General features: G+C 37.0%; 2 long non-coding RNA genes across 5 annotated transcripts; both read right to left on the bottom strand.

Moving 5' to 3' along the window:
- Positions 1-998: 998 nt before the first annotated feature.
- On the bottom strand, positions 999-2,723 carry LOC121807675. The gene is made up of 3 exons (XR_006051995.1): positions 2,712-2,723; positions 1,510-1,598; positions 999-1,113 (listed from the first exon to the last, which is right to left on the bottom strand). It is a non-coding gene; the product is annotated as an uncharacterized LOC121807675 (long non-coding RNA).
- A 2,204-nt stretch (positions 2,724-4,927) lies between these two features.
- Positions 4,928-13,299, bottom strand: LOC121807669. 4 transcript variants are annotated; one of them, XR_006051989.1, is made up of 9 exons: positions 12,401-13,295; positions 12,069-12,277; positions 9,625-9,722; positions 9,412-9,503; positions 9,230-9,328; positions 8,952-9,015; positions 8,741-8,813; positions 8,200-8,513; positions 4,929-5,800 (listed from the first exon to the last, which is right to left on the bottom strand). It is a non-coding gene; the product is annotated as an uncharacterized LOC121807669 (long non-coding RNA). The 4 variants fall into 4 exon arrangements; XR_006051988.1 differs by having other exon boundaries at positions 4,928-5,800; positions 8,200-8,813; positions 12,520-13,299; XR_006051986.1 differs by having other exon boundaries at positions 4,928-5,800; positions 8,200-8,813; positions 12,401-13,299.
- Positions 13,300-14,056: the final 757 nt, after the last annotated feature.

Here is a 14,056-nt window from a genome sequence, read left to right on the forward strand (position 1 = left end):
AGCATGGGAAACCCAAAAGGATCAAGATAACGTGTAAACAGAGACTTAAAATTTATAAGACAACTACATCCAATCACCTCTACGGGAGTTTCTCTTCTCATAGTTGTAAAACCAGTCCCAATGTTAATGTAATCCATAAAGCACACAGCGAGAGAGAGTAGAATAGTTAAACCTGATAATTTACTTGCTGAGGTTGATTTAGACGACCGTGGTAAATCCAATGAGGCAGATTGTATTGATAGCAAAGCACCACTTAGTGACTGCATTGTGGGTTTTGAGTAGATTAGCTCTCAAAAATACAGTCAAAACAAGGTAAAAATAGAAAAAGTATCAAGTCAACTACATCAAAGTATACAAAGACACTATTACTTGCCTTAGGAAGGGTAGGTGTGTTGTGATGGCTTCATGTAATTAGGAGTGAACTCAGAGAACTTGGTGGTCTCTGTTGCAGTGGGATCGAAGAGGGAATTGCTAATCGACACAAAATGTTGTTGGGTCCAATCAGAGAAAATTGTGGGCGTGCAATTTGAAACCAAAAGGACAAAATTGTAGTGATCATGAGTTCACGCAAATCACTTGGAGTAGAATTATTATCCACAGCCACATAGACAAGGTGAAACCAGAAACCACATATAGGCATGTGGGAAGACGATTTGAATGATGACATCGAGATAGCACTTTTGTCATGTTTTCTAAGAAATAGTCATATGTTTCTCATACGCTGGTTCAACTACTTAACAGGAAGATAAAATAACATGTTTAATACCTCTACATGTGGAGCTGAAGATTGAATATGACCGCGTCGGTGAGCAGTATTGGCACTATGGCCACCATCAGGTTGGGTATAAGCCGCTGAAATACTGTTGAGTGCCCTCTCTATACTGTGGCCACTCAATGAGATGGTCCACACTCTGCTCCAATGCCATACTCTCAAAGGAAAACATCAGAAGTTATAAATCCAAGGTAAAACTGAAATTCACAATAATAACATCAACTGATAAACTAGGAAGGAACAAACTTCTGAATCTGCAGGCTTCCTCAAAGCATCTAAAATAGCACGTAAAGCAATACCCTATGTACGGTGAGTCACACATTGATGTTTAATGACTGATCCTGAAGCAGAAGCATTCACAAAGGATAAACATTATAGACAAACTGATTATAACAGGGTAACATTCAACTAACATAGTAAGGTTGAATAGTATTTTACAATGCTACTAATTTGTAAACCAAAATTTGTTGTATCAATCATAATCATCAAACGGACAGTAAAGATAACAAACTCAAATATAGTAGACTACGTATTAAACTGCTTAACTGACATATAAGAGATATTAAGTCAAATTAAATTGTTGAGGAACTTGACTAAATATATAGAAATCGAAGTAGGCTAGATTCCATCCATTGTAATTGAAGTATTTACTACATAGTAACAACAAGCTGCAGTTTCCATTCCGGCATTGCAAGAATATTAAAATTCAGTCACCCCACAGTAGTGGCAACACTAACCTCATAGAAAGTATCTTTACGTGACACTAATTGGGTGCTCAACCAGCTTCCAAGGCCCATGATTTCTTTTTAGATGCAAGTACAGCAAACTGAATGCCAATGTAAAAAAGGAAATGTGTCTAGTTAACAGATATATTAAGAAGCCAAGATTTGACAATCGATGGGTATACATATCAAAGAAACACTAATATTGCACATATTTGTACACGGCATAGACAAAGAAAAGTAGGATGCTAAGTATGTATTAATTAATTATGCTGCAAGGTAGCAAAAGGTGGATTAGAAAAAGATGAAAAACGTCAGTCACAGTATAACAAACAAAAATTTAATATATGTAACAGTTCAACAATTAGCTGCAAAAGGCAGCAAATAATGAATAAAATAAATATAAAAATATAGGCGCAACAACCAGGAAGCAGAAGACCACGCAAAGCAAGGTCAAAAACCAATAAATAGACTTTTGCCTTTTGTTTTCCACACCTTCCCCCCGTTTCTTATAAGTTAAAAACTCCACCTACCACCCCCGACCTTCAGATCGACCAAGTACATTCTACTCTATTTATGCACTAGGAACTGTCATAGAAAACACATTAGTTGCACAAGAGATAACATTTTGAAAAAATGAAACTAAATTTTATCAGACACCGACAAGTGTAGAGCATCAGAAAGATTTTGCAGTAGTTCTTCATTGATGGCTTTAGTATGAAATGACACACGAAATATCGAACTAAAGTTAGGTTTATAAAAATACAAATATTAGTTGCAGCTTTATACCCTTCAACTCACTGGAATTAATAATGAGGTGGTCAAAATTGAACTGGAGTAGTAGTATGCTACCCTCCATTCCATCCATTGTATAATAACAAGTTAAATTAACCACACACATCAAATACCCCCCAAACAGAAGTCTTGCTCGCCCTCAAGCAACTTAGACAAATAAGCACATTCACAAGACCCAGGATTTGACGACTACAATAAAAGCTCGGATTTCCCACCTGCTGGAAACTGGTTCCTTCTCGCATACCAAAATGCTGAAAACAAACCTCTACCATTATATCTTTATCAGAATAAAAAACATAATACTCTGTCAATTTAGATCATCTTCGAAACATTCCAACATTTAATTTTGAGTGATCGATTAAATTGTTTTCTTTAAATATATACTACCATCTTGCCTGTCATCTTTACAAGATCAGTCTTACCTTCCTACCTTCCATTTTTTGCACTAAAATTCCTTTTTATGAAGCGTATTCCCCACAAAACAGTTTGAATCATTTGCATATCATATAAGACCCCAAGCAAATTAAGTGTTATTTAAACGTGGTTTTTAACATGATTTTCAAATCTTAAGTGAAAGGAAGGAAAAGTTTTATATCATAGAAAAAAGAGAATTTCTTTTGTTTTCTTTTATCATCACTAGAAAAGGTAAGTACTACAACACCAGAAAAGTTACATAAGATGATCTCTTACAAAAACAGTGTGAATCATTTGCAAATCATAAATAAAAAGTTACATAAGATGACCCCGAGCAAAGAAGATTGTCAATCTTAGATTTTCCGAAACAAGCAGGCAGTACTTAAAAAAATAGAGAATGCAATCATGCACATAATGAATAACTATGGTGAGTTAAGCAAGTTTATTAAAGAAAAAATAAAGTGCAGCTACAAGAAGCAGCACTGTGACCATCTGCTAGAATGTTTCATTATCTAAATTGCAAAATAAGAAATATAGGACGTGAAGAAATAATCAATGTCCGATTACAGCATGGAAGGAAGGCATATATTCAAATTACCTCAGCAGTTGTACATAATCTTCATTCAAAAATCCTGGAACTAAAGACTATGCATGACATAACAGTGAACCTACATGCAATAGAGTATTAGAATATAGATATGTACTACTACTTGATTAACCAAGGGAAGAATTAGAAGCAGGCATACACAAGTTATTGCTAACTGTGGACACTTTCCCATCTGACAGTTTCTAATAGTCCTTCTCTATGACCCGAATGAACATGTTGAGAAACAGATCCTTCTCATCTGGGATTGAAACAAATGTTATTACTTGTTAAACATTACTATCAAGCAGCATACCCTGATTGAAACCGAAAATTACTAAATCATTTTATTCTGGTATACATCAGGAACAAAGCAATGAAGGTTTGCAATCACTTTAATCAACAAAGACATTCTCTGATGAGCATTAGATGAACGAGGTACACAGCAAGGGGTGAATTCAAATTTATACATTGGCGATATAGGGTGTTTAAGACCCACGCAATAGTTGTAACTGACTAATTTGGTGAAATAAGAATTATTGAGATGATGTAGATAATACATACTCTAATGGTGCATCCTCTTCACAAACTAGATTGTTAGACGAGCACCAGCCAGATACAAACTCTCCAGAGGGAGTAGAAAGATTGTTGCTAAAGCTTCCCTATGAAGGAACACATTTGTAGGGTCAGAAAAAAAATGCACTATTTCCTTGAGAAAAGATTATACCAATTGATGAATCAAAAGAATTGATGTGTATAGTATAGCATACCAATTTCCATTTACTCTTGTGACAAAAACGTCAGATGAAAAAAATAACTGACCATCATACATTGACAAATAGCTTAAACTCTTCTTACTAATCATTTGTATCTCTTTGCAATGACAAAAACCAATTGAGGAAATGAAGTCACTTGAACAGTTCGTGGTAGTTTTTCAATTAGACGATCAAAATGACAAAAATATGCTGGTAAACTTACAAACTCATTCTATGTGCTAAGTGACTTGTGAATATAGCAACTACAGTTTAGGAAGCCCTCTTTATTCCATTTCACAAAATACCAGCAAAAAAAAATTAGTTGGTTTGGTTTAAGTAAAGAAATTTACCAGCAAATAACATGCAAAATACAAATAAGATTGTCCCCAGACTACATAGTACAAACATTCAAGATAAGATAAGCATGGAGGTGATCATTAAGTCTAAGTTATTGCAGGTGCTCAAACTCTTACCTTTTCATTTGAAATTAGATTTCATAAAATTAGCATCCATTTGTTAAAACAAGCAATTTGATCTCAAAATCTCTTCAGGCACATCATTACTGTGTTCACATAAGCAAAGATATTTTCTAAGAAACTCAGATATCATGCTTTAAGTCTTTTCGACCTTCAATCATGAAACCTTACCATGAAATCTATAGCACTCTATAAGATTTTAAAATTAGTTGTACAGATGGAAAGCAAACAAAGTTCATCATAATGAATGACTGAAAATTTGAAGCATCTGAGACGACATCTGCCAAGCGCTTTGTATTATGTTCCAGTTGGCCCTTCGGGTAACTTTCCTCGGAGGGAGCATTTAACTCTCTTGAATCTATACCAAACATTTTTTCAGCAATGCAAGAACCTAAACAAAACAATTGTCCATGTTAACAGTAGGGCAAAATGAGAAACTGAAAACTGCATATGTATAAAAGGCAAAATCTTCTCAAAGTGCAGATATTGCAATGCTTATTGTGCGGTAAATGCTATAAACATTTGTTGTAGACCCAATTGACTGCTCAACCAGCTTCCAAGACCCATGATTTCTTTTTTTAGATGCAAGTACAACAAACCTAATGCCAAAGTAAAAAAGGAAATGTGTCTAGTAAGTACTTGGGAATGAGCCTGTAAAAACAGATATTAAGATGCCAAGATTTGACAATCAATGGGAGTTTATATATCAGAGAAACACTAATATAGCACATATTTGTACAAGCATATGAGACAGAAAAATAGGATACTATGTATGTGTTATTTATAAAGCAGTAAGACAGCAAACAGTGGATTAGAAAAAAGTAGAAAAACGTCAGGCACTGTATAGCTCACAAAAACATAATATATTTAACAGATTAATTTTAAATCTGCAAAATGTAGCAAAGAGTGAATTAAATAAGTAGAAAAATATAGGTGCAACAACCAAGAGGCAGAAGATCAAGCAAAGCAAGCTCAAAAATCAATAAATAGACTTGTGCCTTCAATTTCCCACCCTTTCCACCCGTTTCTTTTATGTTAAGAACTCAGTCCCCTTAGCACCCTCGACCTTCTGATCGACTAAGTACTTTCTAGTCTATTTATGCACTAGGAACTATCACGGAAAACACCTTAGTTGCACAAGAGATAACATTTGCAAGAATGAATCTAAATGCTTAGAGAGGCCATCAAATCGACTACGAGTAACACTAGAATATGCTGAATTATCTCAGTAGCCTCAAAGCAGCATGATTGCTCTGTAATCTGACTCAAACGGAAAGTTTTTCCTGCATACAACCAAGAAAAGGGTTACAGGTTTAGTGCAACATGTAGAAGAATTCCAAGGAGATAAAAATAATAAAATGTTGTATGTATTCCACTTCCTACAACTAAACAAAAAATTATATCTAAATGTATGTACAAAGAAGAGAATAACAAACAACACATCCAGGCATAGTGAATATATCATGTTCTTCAGAATTAGACAAAGCAAGTCCAACCCCAATTTTATCAAGTACCAACAAGTGTAGAGCATCAGAGAGATTTTGCAGTAGTTCTTCATTGATGGCTTTAGTATGAAATGACACACTAAATATCGAACTAAAGTTAGGTTTATAAAAATAAATGATTGAATATTGAAGCAAATATTGGTTGCAGCTTTATACCCTTCAACCCACTGGAATAAATAGTGAGGTGGTCAAAATTGAACTAGAGCAGTAGTGCGCTACCCTCCATTCCATCCATTGTATAATAACAAGTTAAACAATTACCCACACACATCAAATACCACCGGACATAAGTCTTGCTCGCCCTCAATCAAGTTAGACAAATAGGCACATTCACAAGACATTAGATAATCCTCTACTTCAAGTCACGTCAAATCACACGAATCATTTAGAGAAACTAGGTTGACCCCAAATTCACTCTCGGGTAAGACTTTAGAACAAGAATTGTACACGAACTAATTCCCTAAGAGCTAGGCATCCCAATGCTTCAATGTAAGTTCGATTTATGTCTTGGGAGTCTCAAACCATCGTCACTAATTCATAAAGAGAATTTCTTCCGGCTATTCTTTATTTTAAGCACATAAGATCTTTCTCCCAAACTCAAGCAAAATTCATCGCTCACAAGTCAATATGATGCATATATCAAAAGGACTTATTCATTTAGATGTAATGGGGCTTATGGTAAAGGTGTGATCATATTTGGTTAAGTAGCTTATCACATTTTAAATACTAGCACATCCATCATAGCATCCTTCACAACATCCTTCACATCTCACTCAATGCGTGCAAAATTCTGACAGCTCAACACCCCAAACTTGAGATTTTTCTACCATCTAAACAAAGTCATCTTATTCTTTTGAGCATATTTCTGTTTTTTGCTCAATTTTTTTTTCTAGCCTTGGCTTTTTTTTTACACATGAAAGGCTGCCTTTTTATTTTATTTTTTTTACTAGCCTTGGCTTTTTTTTACACATGAAAGGCTGCCTTTTTATTTTTATTTTTACTAGCCTTGGCTTTTTTTTACACATGAAAGGCTGCCTTTTTTTTCTAGCCTTGGCTTTTCTTACACATGAAAGGCTGCCTTTTTTTTTCTAGCCTTCGCTTTTTTTAACACATTAAAGGCCGCCTTTTTATTTTATTTTTCTTTGAAGACACAGCTTTTTTCACTTTGTATCTCAATATAAATGAATACCACCTGATGAATGTTCCAGGACTTCCATCTTTTTCTTGCCACCATAAATACCCTCCCAAGAATGTGCTAGCATTTTAATTTTAGTGACTAGGGTAGAAATTATAGGCCAACAAATGGATATAATAAGTAGGCTAATATAGTGACTTCAAAATTTTCAACAAAGAAATTAGGCTTTTTGGGGCTCAAACGGGCTCACTAGGGGTTTATGTGGGGTTAGGCATGTGATAATTTGTATATGAGGCTTTTTGTCCTATTGCCTAAATCATTTATATGCACCAATATCAACAAGATTGCAACTCATAAAGCTCTAATTCAGTCGATTGGCCCTATGGCTTTTTCAATTAATTTTTCAAAACCGGAATAGTTCTCTCTCCTTAGCTCAAGAAATCGGGCACCAAAGAACACTCTTGTCACTTTATCTGAAGCACGGGAAACCTAGTTCTCCAGAAGTTAGTAAGCAACAACAAGTTTGCAGACCAACCCTCAAGAGGAATGAAGCCTACGCTAATAACCCATAAAAAAGTGGTGAAAGTAGTGACAATCAATAGAGAGAAAATCTTGCATGCATACACAAATAGCAAGTGGTGAAACTCTGTTCATGGAAGCATTTCGTCCTCAGTACAAAGTAGCGTAGTACTAGGGCAATTTTTGGATATTTATGAAGCTAATATATATTGTTTATCATTTGGTGATGTGTATGAAATCATTAAAAATGAGGGAGATGCACATCTTAGAGAGCCAAGGCAGACAACCTCTTTGAAATTTACTCTTAATCATAACATGTCAATTACAAAAAAAAACATTTAAATTCTCTATAAAATCAACATCAATTACAAAAAAAACATTTAAATTCTCTATAAAATCAACATATCAGGCATGTATAAGAATAAATAGCAGTTAGGCACTCATGTATGAGTAGGAAACATCACAAGTTAAGTATATTATATGGGTTTGAATGACACCTGAAAAAGATTAGAAGTAGAGTTACCAGAATCCTCAAAGACCAAGATTTAACGACTACAATAAAAGCTCGGATTTCCTACCGGCTGCAAACCTGGAACCTTCTCACATACCAAAATGCTGAAAGCAAACCTCTACCGATGTATCTTTATCAGAAAAAAAACATAATACTCATTCAATTTAGATCATCTTCGAAACTTTCCAACATTCAATTTTGATTGATAGATTAAATTGTTATCTCTAAATATATACTGTCATCTTTCCTGTCATCTTTACAAGATCAGTCTTACCTTCCTACCTTCCTTTTCTGGCATTAAAATTCCTTTTTATAAAGCTTATTCCCTACAAAACAGTGTGAATCATTTGCATAACATGCAAGACCCCGAGCAAATTAAGTGTTGTTTAAACGTGGTTTTTATTAACATGATTTTCAAATCTTAAGCAAAAGGAAGGAAACGTTTTATATCATAGAAAAAAGAGAATTTCTTTTGTTTTCTTTTATCATCACTAGAGAAAATAATTACTACATCACAACATGAGATGATCTCTTACAAAAAAAATATACCTACTCTTTTTTTCATCAAGGCCGGGAGTCCAATATAGGAAGCTAGTTGCTCCTGCAGTCCACCTCTTCCCAATCTCCTGCATGAAGAGACAAACTTCATTAAAATCTTATCAAGAAGAAAACAGATATGATTATGAATTAAAAAAAAACAGATGCATCTAACATTTATGGAAAAAGATGAATGACATCCATATGTTAAGCCAGAGAGGTTTTACATGGACTAAATGATCTTCCGATGCAGCACGAACGATTCGGAACTCAAACTGACTTACAAATAACCTACAAAGAAGATTGTCAATCTTAGATAGCCTTAAAATTACATTAAGTACCAAATGCACTCATGCACATAATGAATAACTATGGTGAGTGAAGCAAGTTTATTAGGGAAAAAAAAAGTGCAACTATAAGAAGCAGCATTGTGACCATCTGCTAGAATGTTTCATTATCTAAATTGCAAAATAAGAAAGATAGAACATGAAGAAATAACCAATACCCGATTTCAGCATGGAAGGAAGGCATATATTCAAATTACTTCAGCAGTTGTACATCATCTTCATTCAAAAATCCTGGAACTAAAGACTTAACAGTGAACCTACACGCAATAGAGTATTAGAATATAGATATGTACTACTACTTGATTAACCGATTGAAACTGAAAATTACTAAATCATTTACCCTGGTATACATCAGGAACAAAGCAATCAAGGTTTGCAATCACTTTAATCAACAAAGACGTTCTCTGATGAGCATAAGATGAACGAGGTACACTGCAAGGGGTGAATTCAAATTTATACATTGGCGATATAGGGTGTTTAAGACCCACGCAATAGTTGTAACTGACTAATTTGGTGAAATAAGAATTATTAAGATGATGTAGATAATACATACTCTAATGGTGCATCCTCTTCACAAACTAGAACGTTAGACAAGCACCAGCCAGATACAAACTCTCCAGAGGGAGTAGAAAGATTGTTGCTAAAGCTTCCCTATGAAGGAACACATTTGTAGGGTCAGAAAAAAAGAATGCACGATTCCTTGAGAAAAGATTATAACAATTTATGAATCAAAAGAATTGATGTGTATAGTATAGCATACCAATTTCCATTTACTCTTGAGACATAAACGTCAAATAAAACAAATAACTAACCGCCATACATTGACAAATAGCTTAAACTCATTTGTATCTCTTTGCAATGATAAAAACAAATGAGAAAATGAGTCTCTTCCATATTATTCTCTCTCTTAATTTACTTTCCCCCATTTAACTATTTATTACGATTTTTACAAAACATGTGCGAAAAATGAAAGGGGCTATCTTAACTGGACGGAGGGAGTAGTATATAATGAGGTGCATTGAATCATTTGAATTGTCGTAATAGTTGATGTTCAGGAAATAGCAAGTGACAAGTTGCTTGTTTGATAGTAAGGTGGGAGAGGAAGTGAGGAGGCAAAACAATGGATGCTTTAAGAGACATTCAGAATAAACTGTAGATTAGTAATGGCCTAAGCATTTCAAATAAATTAAGTACCAAAATAAAACACACGACAGCGAGCTTCAGTATTAATCAATATGATTCATGATAATAAATTGTATATTTGCATGATTTCGTACTTCAAGATCCGTTCCAAAACTTTGAAAATATAAAAAATTTGTAACAATTACTACTACATGATAAGACTGATACAAATTAAATAAATTAGCAAAACGTAATCAAACCTACACCACACTAGTAAGACAATTAAGTAGACATCCAGTTTCATTTAGACACAATCAAGTGAAAGAGAAGAACAGTTAATAAAGCAATTGGGAGCAAACCAAGCTCATAATAAGACCATTACAGCCAATAAACGAATCAACTAACACACTCGAGGCTGAATATGAATAACTATTGCAGCATCTCTCGTCTTCATTATATAAGACTAATTCTATCATCTTGACAACAGCATCAACATTTCAAGCACATTATAAATATAAACTCTAGTCAACAAGTCAAATGTACCAAAATCTCATAAAAAGCAAACGAAAAAAATTCTGGTTTAGAGTTTAAGCCATGCAAGACAACACAGTATATTAACTTTGGAACATACTAGACAAAAAGATTGAAACCATAACATATTTCTTAATAAACTCAGATATCTGTAAAAAGTTATAATCTCAGCAGTCATTACAAATGACAATATATGGAAAAATAATATAAATAGCAAATTAAAAATTAGCAGCAAAATTCCCAGGTCTCCTGCAATGAAAAAACAGCAAATACCCAAACTACTAGGTTTGTATTTCATAGCTTTCTCTACCAACACTCACCTAAAATCAATGTAACTGAAACATTAAAGAGATTCTACAACTAGAGGCTTTAATACATCCAGCCAGAACATCCAAAAACACACAAGAAAGCTTGGACACAAATCACAGATTCAAAAACAGCTAGAGGCGCTATGTCTGGTTAGGCATAATCTCACAGATCACTTGAGCATGTATACTCAATTCTAGATAAACATTAAATTCTAGCAGGTAGAACCTAAAAAAGCAAAAGGCCATTCTAACTAAAAATAGAACAAAATACATTTCATACAGTATAAGATGTCTAGCTTAGAAAGATTAACAGTGTCTCAATGAGATTCACACTTAGAATTCAGCAAATAAGAAACAACAAAATATTAAGGTTCTCCAGTCTTCTACAGATCATCTCCTTGCCAGTACTTTGAAAACCTAGTCAACTCCGAGTGGTGAGAAGCAATGGCCAAGAGAAATGTGAGAACTCCTACAAGATGCTTAAAGGACATCTATCTTGAATAAGGATGGTATCGACTACTGCCACTATAACCTGCTCTACCCCCATAAATTCCCCCTCCTGCTCCACCATAACTAGCACCAGGGCCAGAGTCATATCCACCACTTGCCCCCCTCCACGACCATAGGCACCTAGCCCACTGCCATACCCCCCACCAAAGCCTCCACCATAAGAACCAAATCGGCCAGAGTAGCTAAGTGGCGGAAATGATGTCACTTGAACAGTTCGTGGAAGTTTTTCAATTAGATGATCAAAATGACAAAAAAATATGCTGGTAAACTTACAAACTCATTCTAGCTTTCACAATGGCTGAACCCAAATTTTAAGATAAATTCTTAAAGGGATAACACCAATCTACAAATAAGCAAGTGATTGCCTGCTCTTTCAACTCAAGAATGTTTGGACATCACAAGAAGTTTAATAGCTTCACAAATCAAGAAGTGAACCCATATCTCATAAACCCAAATCTAACTCCCTAACATATCTACCCAAACAGGAAGATAAAATTTGTAAATTGGAAAATTAGTGGAAACTTACCTAAGCCGAGAAGTCCACGGCAGTCCGACGAAATTGACAATGACAATGCAGCCGAGATGGCTGGAGTATGACACCGACCGAAGCGACTGCTCAGTGGATCCTGGAGCGCCTCTCACCGCTCGGCGAGAATCAGCAGCAACGAAATCAGACGGCGAGTCCATGAGGAGGTCGATGGTGACATGTATCCCGTCTAGACAATTAAATAAACACTGACATACAACAAAGACAGTGAAATTCCAAAATGGGAACACAAAATACCAGAAAAATACAAATAAAAAGGGAAAAAGACAATGACGCAAAGAAATTTAACAAATTAAAACTCCATAATTCACCTTTTTCTAGCTTAATTTGCACGCATGATCACACACTACAAGTTCGCCCCCAACTAAACCAATTCAATTTACAATTCAATTAGGGAGAAAGATGAGAAGAAAAAGGAGAAAAGACCCACGACGGAAGGGCGGAAGGCGACGGGTTCGCGCAGCTGGCGGCGGTGGCAAGGCCGCGAGTCAGGGGCCACCCGACGCCGCCCACGAATCCAGACCAGCGACCTGCTGCAGGAGACGACGGCGTCTGATGATGGCGAGTAGCAGCCGCGGTGGGGACCAAACTCCGAGACAGCCACGTCCTCGGCTTTCTTCTCCGGGCGAGCAGGCCGGGGGCGTGAAATCTGCGAGGGCTATGACTCTTGGTGTGGGGAAAACACGAGTCGATTCCGCCAATTGAGAGAGAAAGATGGAGATGGAGAGGGAGAGTGCAGTGCCGTTGGAGGAGGGAGATAGAGGCACCGCTTTTTCATGTAGGGTTTCTAGGTAATTTTAATGAGAAATTTCGCACAACCTGACAGGAGGTGGAGGCCAGAGAAGGGTGAGTGAGAGAGAGAAGTTGCGGTGGTGATATGCTGGAGACGAGTTTCGCCGGAGATGAGAGAGTCAGATTTTTGGGAGAAAGATAGATGCATCCTAATTTGGGAATTGTGAGAATAGAGAGGGAAAGGGAAAGAGAGTGGGATTGAGAGAGGGGGAGAATCAGCGACGGTGGTGGTGCCGAGTTTCGCCGGAGAGATGGACCGTTAGAGTCTTCAAAATAAGTTAGTAGATGGAGTATTTGAAATGGGAGAGATGGATGGGAGAGGTACAGTCTTCAAATTTTGAAATAGATGGGAGTGGTGCGGATTTTCAAATTTTGAAATAGATGGGATTTTCAAATTAATGATATTGAAGCGCGCTTGGAGAACCCCGAACGCCCTCTCCACATCCTTGCGAGCAGCCTCCTGCTTCTGCGCAAAAAGAGTCTGCTTTGGGTTCGCAGGCCTGCTACACGTCTTCACGAAGGTAGGCCACTTCGGGTAGATGCCGTCGGCGAGATAGTACCCTATTTTATAAAGCCGGTTGTTGGCGATGAAGTTGATGGCCGGCGCTTTACCATCCAAAACTTCGGTTAAGAGGTCGGATTGGTGGAGCACGTTTACGTCGTTCTTCGACCCTGGGACCCCGAAGTACGCATGCCAGATCCAAAGCCGGTAGTCGGTAACGGCCTCGAGTATAACGGTTGGGTGGGTGCCTTTGTGGCCGCTCGTGTAGGACCCCCTCCACGCCACCGGGCAATTCTTCCATTGCCAGTGCATGCAATCGACGCTGCCGAGCATCCCGAGGAATCCGTGCACTGTTTCGTGAAGGTCGAGCAGGAACTGACAATCGGTCGTGCTTGGCCTCCGGAGAAATTCATCGGTGAAGGCTGCCCGGACGCCTTTGCAGAATTTGAGCAAGCACAGTCGCCCAGTGGTGTCTCTGATGTGGAGGTATTCGTCAAACATGTCGGCCGTTTGTCCAGTCGCAAGCTGGCGGATTGCTGCAGTACATTTTTTGCAGCGTCGTGTGGCTGGGACGGTCGAGCGATGTGGAGAAATAGTGGTTTCCCTGGCGGATTGCTGTAGTACATTTTTGCAGCGTCGTGTGGCTGGGACGGCCGACCGCGTCAAACCCTTC

The sequence above is a fragment of the Salvia splendens genome, chromosome 6, assembly GCF_004379255.2.
Source record: "Salvia splendens isolate huo1 chromosome 6, SspV2, whole genome shotgun sequence".
Classification (NCBI taxonomy): Eukaryota; Viridiplantae; Streptophyta; class Magnoliopsida; order Lamiales; family Lamiaceae; genus Salvia; species Salvia splendens.